The sequence below is a fragment of the Grammomys surdaster genome, unplaced genomic scaffold (genome assembly GCF_004785775.1).
Source record: "Grammomys surdaster isolate TR1022 unplaced genomic scaffold, NIH_TR_1.0 259, whole genome shotgun sequence".
Classification (NCBI taxonomy): domain Eukaryota; kingdom Metazoa; phylum Chordata; class Mammalia; order Rodentia; family Muridae; genus Grammomys; species Grammomys surdaster.
The window spans coordinates 4,631,115-4,645,181 of NW_021604700.1; the positions used below are offsets into that span (position 1 = coordinate 4,631,115).

Genomic DNA, 14,067 nt, shown 5'->3' on the forward strand with positions numbered 1-14,067 from the left:
TGGTTGCATGATAGTATAGTGTGTTGTGACTGATTTCTGCAAAACTGATGTGTAATCAAAGGTTGAAAGTCCTCTTCACAACATTTGTTCCTACACTAAAAGAAATTATTATTTATGTCATTTTTTGTCCATGCTCTCCCATTTTAATACTTTAGATATAGGTGACTACTTATATATTATAATAGCCTTATCAAGAGGTATAAGCTTCTTCTTTTACCGAGACCCGCCAACATGGGCTGCGTTCGCACTAAGACTGTGAAGAAGGCGGCCAGGGTCATCATCGAGAAGTACTACACGCACCTGGGAAATGACTTCTACACCAACAAGCATGTGTGCGAAGAGATCGCCATTATCCCCAGCAAGAAACTTTGGAACAAGATAGCCGGCTATGTCACGCATCTGATGAAGCAGATTCAGAGAGGTCCTGTGAGAGGTATCTCTATCAAGCTGCAGGAAGAAGAGAGAGAGAGGAGAGATAATTATGTTCCTGAGGTCTCAGCCCTAGACCAGGAGATCATTGAAGTAGATCCTGACACCAAGGAAATGCTGAAGCTTCTGGACTTTGGCAGTCTCTCTAACCTTCAGGTCACTCAGCCTACAGTTGGGATGAATTTCAAAACACCACGTGGAGCTGTTTAATCTGTTATGCCATATTTTCAATAAACCTGAAAAAAAAGAGGTATAAGCTTGTGAGATGGACAAAATTTGGAAAACATAATAAATGTATACAGCTTTTGACCTAAAAGTTTAACTATTATAAAATTCAACTATTTTAAAGAAGTAATCACACACACACACACACACACACACACACACAATCTTTCCCAGGATTGCATTCTCTACTCATCAACTTCCACCTCGTTTTCTCTAGTTAACACCCACAATATTTAAGACACAAGCTAAAAGAGAATTTCTCCTAGGTACCTCTCCATAGGATCTGGTTTATTACTAAGTAGCAATAAACTCAGTCTCCTGATATATTTAAAATATGTGTGTGTGTGTGTGCGTGTGTGTGTGTGCGCGCGAGTGTGCATGTGTATCTTTAGATATGATCTATCTATCTATCTATCTATCTATCTATCTATCTATCTATCATCTATAGCTTTTAAAGGAAAAGAAGCCACTCTAGTGCCCATGGGAGTAAATTATAGTTCAATTGTATGTGGCTGCTAAATTTATAGCTGAGAAAATTATCGTGAGAAGTATTGAGTGCATTTGATGGAATGTTCAATCACACAGCACAGGGGGATCCAAATAGACTATCATTGCAATTATGTAGTAGAAAATAGCAAAAGTAAATTTGGCAAAATATTAACAATTGTTGCATTTAGATGGGGAAACTATGGATTATTATTTTTTAAATTACCCGTGTATCACAGATTGGCAATTTTTATTTTCCCAGCAACCTTCTCTTTTTCTAGTAAAAACATCCCCCCAACCTTCCAACTTACTACTGATGTTTTCTGAGTTCGTATGGCTTCAGTAAGATTCATTTTACTCTTTATATCCCACAAACCAAATGGTCACAGGTGAACAGATCCAGTCATACAACCTTTGTGGAACTTTGGAAAAGATGCACATTCTGCTGTGGATGGGGAGGGGGTAGAGCATTAGCCATGGCTGGGGAGGGGGTAGAGCATTAGCCATGGCTGGGGAGGGGGTAGAGCATTAGCCACAGGCAGCATTAGTCTGAGAAATGCAGAGACAAAAGATGGAGAATGAATCTAGGGAACATCACTTAATTGTGGTACCTAACTGTCTGCTGTGGACTATCCCTAGATTCTTTTTTCAGTTACATGGGCCCGTAACTTTGTTTTTGACCTAAGATATTCTGGTTTTGTTTGTTTATTTGGCTAATCTTTAGCTCTTTATTTACAACATCAAAAGCCTTTGATTAATTGAATAATCAGAATGTGTTACTTTTATGTAGAGAAAGAAATGTGCATCTGTAAGTGTTCTGAAGCAACCTGTGCATCCTAATACTCGTGTTCATTTCTTGAATATGATTCTTCTGCACTAGAAGGATAGATGAAATATTAACGTTAACTTCATAGTTCAAAAATTCAGAAATCCTGGCTCAGTCAAGACATTCTGTTCTTGTCTTGATCTTTAGGTGGAGGGGACGAGGGAAGACAAGGGGCTTGTGTCTTGATGCTTCATCTTCCTAGCTCCCCCTTCTAACTGCAGCCTCTGCTTTTGCTTAGAACCTGGTCCCCTTCCTAACTCTGACACAGGAGAGCAAATTAAATAAATCAGTTCATTCAGTACCCTTTGGAAACATTGCAAAAAGACATTAAGAAAAGAAACTTTTATATGATACTGAAAGATGCTGGTGCACATAAAGCCAGCCTTATGGAGGATGCTGGTTTGAGAGAGGGAAGGCACAATACCCATGTAAACAATGGTCCAGGCAACAGGTTAATCCAGGACTTGTCAGCCTCAAGCACACCAACATCTGGACCTTTCTATAGTTTTATTAAACAGCCTAGACGTATGGCCTCTTCCACTCCCACTGAGATACATTTCACTGGGTTTTCTCACCTGCACCTGCTAGTCCCAATTAAGCGACACATCTAGCATCTCTAGTGTGACACCTGAGGGAACCTTATGTGCAGGTGTGTGCAGCCTAATCTAAAAGTCATGATGTTTCTGTTCTTCCTTGAACTTCCAGTGGGGTCTCTCCACTTTCCAGTCACTGGCATTCATTAGGCCAGGCTAGTGATGCTTTATTCAGTGCATGTCTGAAAAAGACAGAAGTCATGGAAAGATGAAGATAGCAGTATATACTTTGAAGGGAGAACGTTTAAAATATTCTTTTATTCTCTGACAGTTTCAACACCCACATCAGTGAGGATTAGTAGTATTTTTTCAGAGTCCCTCTCTCTCCCAATAAAACCCTTATTCTCCCACTAAGCCCCCCTTCTGTTTTCATGTCTTTACTTTGTTTTTGTGACATACTATTTGAATGAGCATGGATGGATGGTGTATGTTTGTGTGTGGGAGCAGTTGTTTACTGGCTCCACATGATCAGAAGCAATGTATCAGGGGCCACACCACCAACAAATCAGACATACCCCCACCCCAGGCAAATATAAATTGTCATTAGTCCCTCAGGGAGTGGTGAGCCTTGTGAGCCCCTCCCCTTTCCATGGTGAATGGTGATAGGTCCAATCCTGTGCACGTCTTGTGCAGTAATCACAGTTGCAACAAGCGCATGAACAAAACTTCTGGGCCAAGTCCAGACAGCATCTCGCTGTAGCCTACATAGTCTCCCTCCTCCAGCATATACATTCTTCCCATCCTCGCTTCCAAAATGCTCCTTGAGTCTTATTCAGGATGATATAGATGTCCCATTTCAGGCTGAGCGCCCAACAGTTACTTGTTTCCAGTATTTGAGAAGTTAAGAGTCTCTCCATTAATGCTGCACAATGGAAAAAGAAGTCTCTCTGGTGAAGCTGGGGACCGCACTGCCTGTGGGCATAAGCATGAATATTTAGAAACTAGTTCAATACCATATCCACTTAGCAAAACAACAGTTGTGGGTTGTCCCTCCACCCCCTGACAACCCATGACCTACCCAGGCAGGTCAACTTAACCAGGTTTACAGTACTAGGCTGATTTCCTTTTATGGACAGGCTTCAATCCAGTCTAAAGCAGTTCATTTTTCCCACTGTTGTTATGCCACTGTCTTACCAGTAGGCACATTTCATCTAGCTGGTCACTATTATAGCTCACAAGTTCAAAGCCAGGTTAAGACTGTTGAACACTCTTCTCCCTTAGCAGCCGGCCTAGCATCTTCCAGCAGTGGGGAAAGTTTTGTCTCCTCTTGGTTCCAGCTTGCTTGCTTTCTGTCTGGTAACTGGTGTATGCAATGCGTGTGGAGTTGAAGAGAGAAACTGTAAATCAACATACTCACTTAGATGTGGGGGTGGGGGGAGAGAAAGAGAGAGAGAGAGAGACAGAGATAGATAGATAGATAGATAGATAGATAGATAGATAGATAGATGTAGACAGAAACACAGACAGACACAAATAGAGAAAGACACACACACACACACACTGACAGAGACACAGATACAGACAGACACATACATAGAGAGACAGAAACACACAGAGACAGACAGACATACACTTGGGTGGGTGGGAGAATGAGCTAGCATAGCTGTCAGAAGGAGGCAAATCTTTAGCAGGAAAGAAAAACAAATCAAAAGAGAAGAAAGAAAGAAAGAAAGAAAGAAAGAAAGAAAGAAAGAAAGAAAGGAAGGAAGGAAGGAAGGAAGGAAGGAAGGAAGGAAGGAAGATGACTGATCTTGAGCGGCAGACAGCTAGTTCCCTCCTCATCTGTAGGACACTGAGAACAACCACCGTGGTCGGTGGTTCAGTCAATGACCTAGAACCCAGCTGCATGAACAATTCCTTCTCCTTTGGCAAAAGAAGTGAGCAAACAGGACAAGGGTGGATCACCTGCAACCCCAGCTCTTGGGAAATCTGGGCAGGAAGATTTCTGCAAATCCAGGGCCAGTGTAGGCTACAGAAATTCAACCATCCTCTCTTGAGCTCTCTTTGTTATTTGGCTTCTATGGGCTATGATTATTGTGTTTTATAAAAAGAATAAGAAGGAAGGAATATGTTTGAGGGAGGTATGGTATGGTGTGGGGGAAGGGGGTACCTCTGTGGGCCAATGCTGAGGCATCCCTTCACCCTGAGGTACCAGCCACACAGCAGTATAGTATAGAATAGAGTTTATTTAGGGCATGAGGAGGGGAGTTGAGGGGGTAGTAAAAACAGAAAGACACAGAGAGGGGCAGAGAAAGACAGAGAGAATAGAGGAGTAGAGGCTGGCCATGAACATGTGGAGAGAGATAGGGGGAGAGGACTGGGGAGAGAGGGGGAAGAGGGTAAGGGAGCAAGAAGAGGAGAAGAGAAGAAAGCGAGAGAGTGAGGAGAGGCCAAGCAGCCCCTTTTATAGTGAGTCAGGCACACGTGGCTGTTGCCAGGTAACTGTGGGGCGGAGCCTAGATAAAATGCCAGTGATTATAGAGTGGTTATCCTATATTTTATGGGTAATATCCACTTAAAAGTGAGTACATAGCATGCAGGTCCTTTTGGGTCTGGGTTACCTCATTCAAGATGATATTCTTAAGTTCCATCCATTTGCCTGCAAAAGTCATGATGTCTTTGTTTTTAATGGCTGTGTAATATTCCACTGTATAACTGAACATTTTCTTTATCCATTCTTCAGTTGAGGGACATCAAAATTGTTTCCAGTTTTGGTCTCTTACAAATAAAAAAAATGTAGGAGAGGAGTTTGGGAAAAGAGAGGATGCAACAAAAATTGCCTTCTTTCTAGTCAAACATGGTTGATAAGCACTTGAAATGCAGTAGTATTGAAAAACTATACTTTTATTTAATTGCTTTCCACTTCAAAACTGTGGTAGTGCTTTCTCTGCTAGCCATGGCTTCATTCACTTGGTGGGGTCATATTTCATTTAGCCACCACATCAGTTCAATGACTTGCGTTATAGCTGGTAGCCTGATTGTACATCATTTTAGCATCACGCATTGCTGATGTACCTGGTGATGACTTACTAATTGAAGGGACTCTGGCCAGCTTGAATTTGTCAAGCAAGGCTCTTGCATGCTTCACCCTTCTCAATGATCTCTGCCTTGGTAAAAATGGCTACATTCCCTGAAGCTAGCCTCCAAGGTCTAGTCCCTTATTTGTCCACTTCTTCATCCTAAGGCTGACTACCAAGGTCCAGCTATCAAAGTATTGAAGTCCAGCAATCAGAAGCCCCCTTTGGCTCATCTAATTAACATGCCCAAGTAAAGTTAAACATCTCGTGCTAACACAGGGTTTCCCATTTTCCTATGTGCCACATCTGTTTCCTCTCTATTCAGAGGCTAACCGTTGTCCCACTCTGGAGCAAATACCCCTCCCCCCCTCACTTGACCTCCTTCTTCCCCTCCTCCTCTCTTCTTTGTTCCCTTCACCCTCTCTCTCTTCCTGTATTTCCTGTATTGGTCTTATCCTTGCTCTCTGTCCCTCTAGGACAAATAAATCTCCTTCATGCTGAGAACTTGGTCTTTGGGGTCATTATCTGGTACTTTTCCTTTCATTAATTCAGATAGATGGTTGTTTTACTAAAACACTGAATGCATTTATTGGAATATGCTGGCAGTGTAAGGCAATGTTTATGTAAACTATAATCAGTAACTAAGCTGAAATAGATATGATAATGCAATTAAATTATTTTTAGAAAACAGTAAATATGAATAGATTTTAAAATTCGAAACCAAGGCATAATATTTATGCACAATAAAATAAAGATGCAGATGTAATATTGTGATTGGAACAGTAAAGACAATAGTAGAGGCAATTAATAAAGACAATGAATTGCAACTTGCTAGAATAAAATAACAGCCTTGTTTGTTATGCAAAAGGTATTTAAGGTAGTAATATAGGGACTGGAGAGATACTCAAACAGTAAAGCTTTGCCTCACAAGGGTACAGATCTGAATCCAGATCCCTAAACCCATGTAAAAGCCACATATGGTGGCATGTCCCTGTAAACTCAATGATCATAAAATGCAGACAAATGCAGGCTGATCCCTGGATAGTTGCAAGTTAGCTGGTCTAGCCTACTTGGTGAAAAAAGACTCTACTTCAAACAAAAGATGGAAGGCTTCTGTGGCATGGCACCCAAGGTTATCCTCTGACTTTCATACACACAGGCACTTGCATGCACATGCAAACCTGCACATACGTGTGCACCCCTACTCCACGCAGAAACACCATACAAATGATAACATACTCACTGCTAAGAAACAAATAGTAAATCTGCTTAGTCATTAAAAACAGAAAGCGATTAAATTAACTGCTTTAAATCAGAATTAAGGAAGCAAAAATATATCTTAAATGATTTATAGCAACAGGCTAAGCTTGTAACATTAGCCAGCTTGGAATTTAGTCCAGTTAAAACTTTTAAGTGTATTTGAGACACTTTTGATATATAATTGTGTTTTTTCCACTATACATTTTTAAAAATAAAAAAAGGGTCTCATTCTGTAGCCCACACTGCCCTCCCCAACCCCCCACAGAGACAGAGACAGAAAGACAGAGACACATACACACAGAGATAAAGTATGCTATTTGTTATGGGAATTTTGTTAAGATAGTTTGAGGAAAAGACTATAATACATTTTACAAAAAGTGAGACATCATTGGTTTGGCCATGAACATTTTCTCCCCATTTACATCCCCTCTGCAATACCATCGGAGACCAAGAGACTGAAAAACGTGAAAAATTACTAAACTGAAGCATTTACTTGCTTTATTCTTCTGTCTTATATGTATTTAAAATTGATGCTCTGTTTTCTAAAGCAGACTCTCTGAAAGGTGTCAGAGATACAGTTAGAGATTTGATAGTCTGTATGTACAAATGGGTGTGTGTCATTGCTGGTTTACCAAGCCTGCTGAGAGCGAGGAGACAATAAACTCAATGCTCTTATGTTCTTTGCCAGTGCTTGCGGTTGAGTAATGGAAGAGTTTCCCAACGATCGACTATACCATCACTCCAATATTTAAAAACAAAAGGAATGCTTGCCAAATACCCAGTCATCAAAGAAAATGCCAGTATGTTATTTACAAGTTCCATGATACTACACTTCTCATCTGAGCAACGCAATCTGAAACACTGAGAGAGAAGAAAATCTTGTGTAAGACTTAGTCAGTTTTTGTTTTTGGTTTTTGGTTTTTTTTTTTCCCCTTTTGCTGCAGTTGAATATGTCATGATTAAAATGTCAATGGCTTTTACACTTTCTGTAATGTGGACCAAGATGTGCAAGATTTTAGGTTCTTGGATTTCAGCATGAATGGTGGTAGGGTACACAGGCCTCATCACAAACTGAGGAGTTGATGGCTGCCGGGAGGAGAGTCATTATTCTTTGTGATTATGACTGCTGGTAGGTTGCTCATGCCCCAGTGGATGGACCCAAACTCATGAACGTGTGACCTGAACATTGTACTCAATGGGGTTTAAAAAATAAAAAGGGCACGGGGATGGGAGGAGGGCATATTTGGTCAGTTCCAGGATGGTTTGGGGTAGTAGATACAATCAAAATTCATCATATACATTTATACAATTCTCAAAGGGTAAATAAAAATTTAACTTTTTTGATTGTTGGAAGTGCGTTAAAATTAGTTGTAGCATTATATAAATTAGTTGTAAAACTAAAGAAAAATTGAAAGTGATTCATTAATGTTTGATAAACTTGGAGTTTCCGTTTACACGATCCCTTTAGAAATCTGATGTATTACACACACACACACACACACACACACAGCCCTTTTACAGATTGAAACAAGGAAGGCCAGAGGAAAATGTTTTTGTTTGTTTAGCCATGAATAAGTCTGGCCTGAACCCTCTTGTAGGCTGGGCCGGTAGAGTGGTGGGTGGTGCAGTAGGCTGCATCATGTCTTGTGATCTTCTATCTCCCTCCTTAAGGAAGCACAGTGAACAGTTACCAAGGAGATTCCTTTCCTACTTCCATGACAGAAAGTAGCGATCTAGGATGCCCCTTGGAAATCTTGAGCAGTACGTGAAGCATGCTTAGCTACAGTGTGAGACAGTGGGCACACTGTATTAATCTATTTATTTCTTTCCTTTGGGCAATAAAACTTCTGTCTACTGGATGGGATGCTCCACTAAGTTTGTAACCTTATAATTTCAGGTTTCTTGTTTTACTTAATGTTTGAGAAATACTGGCTCTGACCATTGCCACATTTAGGTCGGGAGAGAACAACAGCAAATGGCATGAGAACTGTCTGTGTATGATGAAGGCCCTGTTGCCTGTGGAATATCTCTTTGGCTGGGTTACTACTTTCTTCTTCTTTTTTCCTGTCTTGTCATCTTTTATTTCTTAGGCTGAAGAAAGAGTGGGAAGGAAGGCATAGCCCAGGTGACTTTCTGATTATCCTATGTTACTATACTGAATCCTCACAAGTAGGCACGGCCACCTTCATTTCATGAGCAAGGGTCAGAAGGCAAAGAAGTACCTGTATATTACAAAGCCATGAGGCTGCACCCGTGCCTTTGTCCAGGATGCAGTCCCTACATTGTTCTATCTCAGCATGAGAGCTAAGAATTGAGGTTTGGGAGGGGTGACTTCCTGAGATGATATTATAGCTCTTTCCTATTAGCTACCACTGAATTTATCAAATATCTCCTCTATATTGGAAAAGAAATGACATAGAAAATGTCCATGTAGGATGGTGAGGTGGCCCTGTGGGTAAGGCGCTTGTTGTACAAGCATGAGGACCTGAGTTTGGATTCCTAGCACACATGCAAAAGCTGAGTGCTGTAGGATGGACGTAATCCCAGTGGTGGAGAGGGAGACAGGAGAATCTTCAGGGCTCACTAGACAGTCTAACCAAGGAGTAGGTTGTATCCTTCAGGTTCAATCTCTGTCTCTGTCTCTGTCTCTGTCTCTGTCTCTCTCTCTCTCCTTTCTGTCTCTCTATCTCTCTGTCTGTCTGTCTTTCTCTGTCTCACACATACACACACTCTACATGGGGAGAGAGAGAGAGAGAGAGAGAGAGAGAGAGAGAGAGAGAGAGAATATATGTACAAAATAAACAGCCTTTTTTTAAAAAAAAAGAAAGAAAGAAAGAAAAGGGAGTTGGATTGTTCAGTTGCTGAGCAAGTCTTAAGACCTAAATTTAGAAACTAGCATCCACATAAAAGTTGGGTGTGGTCTTGTTCACATCTGTAACCCCAGTGCTTGGGGTGGGACAGCACAGGATTGCTGGGGCCTGTCTCAAAGGAAGATGTATGCACATCTATGTGCATACGACCACACACGCACACACAGAGACACTCATACTCTGAGAGAGAGAGAGAGAGAGAGAGAGAGAGAGAGAGAGAGAGAGAGAGAGAGAGAGAGAGAGGAGGGAGGGAGGTGTGATGATGTAGTATGCATTACCATGTGATAGTACATAGAAAAAGAATCCCTAGTCAGAGAGAGGCCGGGAGCCAACTGCACACTTTTAGCAGGTTTCAGTTTGTAAGTTGGGTCTAGGTTCCAGCCTGAGCTCAGAGGAACTTTCAGTCCTTGGTTTTTCTGACCTTTCCACATGTGAATTTGTGCCCAATTCCCTACTTAATAACTGCAATCTTAATTTTAGTTCTTAAATCCTGGAGGCATACATGTTAATTGGCCATTTGGACCTTTGGTTGTATATAAGCCTCTAATCCAATCCTTTGGCTTCCAACTTTCCCTTCTGCCTCCCATGAAAACTTCCCACCCTAGGTTCAGTCCTCAGATTCTAATTTAGCCATTTGACTATACGGCCAGAAGGGGATGGAGTAAGAAGGCCAATGTGTCTAAAGTCTGGCGTTGAGGGACCCTAACAAATTATGTGGCACATGAATTTAGCAACTGGTGCATTCCACTTTGAGTTTATAAGAAACGGAAACTAAGAAGTTTGCACCAGCTAGTTTTTACATCAACTTGAAATAAGCTAGAGTCATCTAAGAGAAGGAAGTCTCAATTGAGAAAATAGCTCCATAAGATGGGGCTGTAGGCAAAACTGTGCGGCATTTTTTTAAATTAATAATTGATGTAGGAGGGCGCAGTGCATTGTGGGTGGTGCCACTCCAGGGCTGGTGGTCCTGGATGCTGTAAAAACGGAGGTTGAGCAAGCCAGTACACAGCATTCCTCCATGGCCTCTGCATCAGCTCCTGCTTCCAGATTCCTGCCTTGCTTGAATTCCTGCCTTGGATATCCTCATAGGACTTCAGTTCAGAGGATGTAAGGCAAATGATCTCTTTCCTTCTCACGTTGCTTTTGGTGATGGTGTTTATCGCAGCAATAGTAACTCCAAGTATGTAACTAACTAAGACAGACCAATGAGAGAGGTCTAGAGAACTCTGCCTACCTACTTAGTCCCTTGTAACATAAGAGCCCCTATAAGTAAGTAACTTGTTCGACCTTGGACTTGTTAGACCTCGGAAGCCGTGTAGCCTCCTACATGCGGCTGGTAATCTGAGTCTCAGGAGAGCCAGTAGTGCAGGTTCAGACCTACAGCAGCTAGTTTCAGAAATCAAAACTGAAATTCTTACACTCTGCTGTCAGGAGTGTAAACAGGTAGCACCCCATGGAAAAGCCAGAGCATGCTCTATAATTAAAGCAGGTGTACCATATCTAGCAATTCTGCTGCTATGTATAACTGAAAGGAATGTGCATCTATGTGGGTGGAAATGTTCCTATCGCATTGTTCATCACAGCCTCAAATTAGAAACTGTAAATGTCATCTGTAGACTGCACAAACAAATGAGCTCAGAATGCACACACAAAAAAGGTGTGCTCATATGATTGAAAACTGTCAAACAGTGGCCAACAGTGGATGACACTGGAGAGAAATCTTCATATTGATTTGGATCTTTGCAATCTATGACCTAATATAAATGAGCCATGAAAAAGCAACACTGAGCAATTCTGCTGGACTTATGCTAAATTCAGAGTTATATTGTGAACCATGGTCCCACCCCATCTTTAAAGCTTAGTCCTTCAGATGATGGCTGCAGTGAATGAGAACTTCAGATGGCTGCAGCAAAGACAAAGGCCATCCCACCCAAAGCATCGAAAAGGGCATGCTCGCCGGATGGAGGCTGCGTGAAGAGTCCTGCAGCACTGGGAGGGTGGAGTCTGCAGTCATGTCACCTGGTCCAGTCCTGGCTCTGCAGTGTGCTTGCTGTGATGTATGAGGAGTGATATTATATTCACCGACTGCTGTGGGCTGAATGCATTTTGGAACCCAGTCACAAATGTGACAGAATTAACTATGGTGCTGGCGCTTCCAGGAGCTGATCAAAGGACAGAGACCTCATGAGCTGATCAAATGACAGAGACCTCACGGAATGGAGAGTGGCTATAAAATCCAAGGGAGCTAATTTGTCTCTACCCATCATGCACAGCTAGCAGGCTCCATCTTTGAACTAGAAAGTTAGCCACCGTCAAATGCTGAGTCTGATCATGCCTTGATTTTGGACTTCCTAGCTTCTAAATTATGAAAATGAATTTTTGTTATTTATAAGCTAAAAGAAAACCACAATGGCCAAGAAAAAAGCACTGCTATACACAGCAGGAATGAATCTCACAAGCACGGGGCTGAGCAAGAGAAACCACACACAAAGGGCTACATAATGCATGACTCAACTTACATAAAAATTAAAATGGCAAAAAGCTGGTCTCTATTGTATAGAGCGTAGGAGCTAACTTTGGGGAAGGGAATAAAAGTTGGGAGAAGTGTCAAAGAAAGCTTCTAAACAGAGAATAACAGCTTTTATTTAGAGAGTTAAGTGCTGTTTGTTTTACTCAATTTTAAACGAAGTTTCAGAGGAGTTTCTATTTAGTTATGCTGTGCATGAATTGTTTTGAGAACCTACTGAAACATGTGCTTAGATGATTTGATAATATTAGGAAGAATTCTTAAATTGGTTTTCTAGCCACAAAAATAAGGTGCATTGAAGAATGGGTTTCTTAAGTACCTATAATTATTCTCCAAATTTTATTTGCATAAAATTTACATACTTATAGTATGTACACAGTATATAGTGTATATAGTATACATACATATATGTAGTGTGTGAAAATATAGTGATAAAAATTGTGCAACCATTAGAAAGGCTGCTGCAAGCATAAACATTCCATTAAAAAAAGCACAAAGGTGAGTCCGTGCAGGTCAAGTTCAGGAAGGGTACAGATGGAAGGAAGGTGGATGTAGAGAGAAACTGGGACACTTGCAGAAGGTTTTTGAGAGTTAGGGACTGTTCTTCATCTCAGAGACTGCAGAAAGTCGTTAGGAGTTTTGGGTAGTAACATTCCTTTCCCTAGTTCTTTTAAAAATATGAATTGTGATAATGATTTGCAACAATCCAAAGTAGTGGGATAGGAATTGAAACCTAAAAAAGGTAGGTAGCTTATCCCAAGTCAATAGACGTGAGCTTTTACCAACTATGTGTGTGTGTGTGTGTGTGTGTGTGTGTGTGTGTGAGTGTGCGCGCGCGCGCACGCGCGCGCACTTGCTTGAGTTTCTGTGTATCCTTTGCATGCAGGAGCCCACAGAGACCAGCAGAGGGCGCCAGATCTCTGGGATTGAAATTACATTCAGTTGTGTACCTTGACAAGGAAAACCAAACCTGGATCGATCCTCTGCAAGATCAGCAAGTACTCTTAACTCCTGCACCATCTAGCCAGTTCCCAGTTTTGTTTTCTTTTAAAGAATGATCCTCCCCCAAACCAGAGCATTAAGAAGGAGTCTACTAATAATGTATTTCTTGGTGATGGGAAGCACTGGGTTGGTAGAGAATCCAAGAAAAACCCCAGTGGTATTATGAGCAGCCATCATCCAGGATGAAGGACTAGCATAGTTCCCATAGCAATAAAAACCTTAGACACAAAACTTTGTCTTTCCCAGACCAGAGTGTATGATCTGATGATCTTGTCCAAGCTATGAAGTCACAGGCATTCAGGCCTGTGTGAGCTCAGGGCTCTGCCTCTAGAAAAAAATACCTTTTTAAAATTTCAGTAAGTCATAATTAATGGTTCTTCCTTCTTGTCTCAGGAATATTCTCCTTCCAGTGATGCACGTTATGAATATCTTCTTGAAATTTTCCATTTCTTCCATAGCCTTTGGATTTGCCTCGTGTGAAAGAGAGTTAAGAAGGTAGAGATTTCTCTTTACCCAAACTGAAATCTGAATCATTGCTGGAGATCTGAATTACTGATGTTGTAAAATGTGAATTCTCTTCTTCCTGTCCAGTCATACCCTTGATTTTACATGGCAGGTTGGGTTCAACTCCCAGGCTCGTCCCTTCTCAGCCTGAGATTTAAAGCCTCTTACTAGGGCTCCTGGAGACTTGGCCTCTTTGACTACTTTATAGGATACAAACCTAGGACTTGTATCACTAAAGGGCTAAACACATGGCCAGAAAGCTCATTATTGTTATATTAAGACGGGTTTTCTGGACTTTCTACAATTTAATGGATACTTTTCTTAGCAA

At 41.3% G+C, this 14,067-nt stretch overlaps 1 pseudogene; it reads left to right on the plus strand.

Annotated features, from left to right (window-relative positions):
* The first annotated feature begins 231 nt into the window (after nt 1-231).
* Nucleotides 232-674, plus strand: LOC114627863 (annotated as a pseudogene).
* The last annotated feature ends 13,393 nt before the right edge of the window (nt 675-14,067 follow it).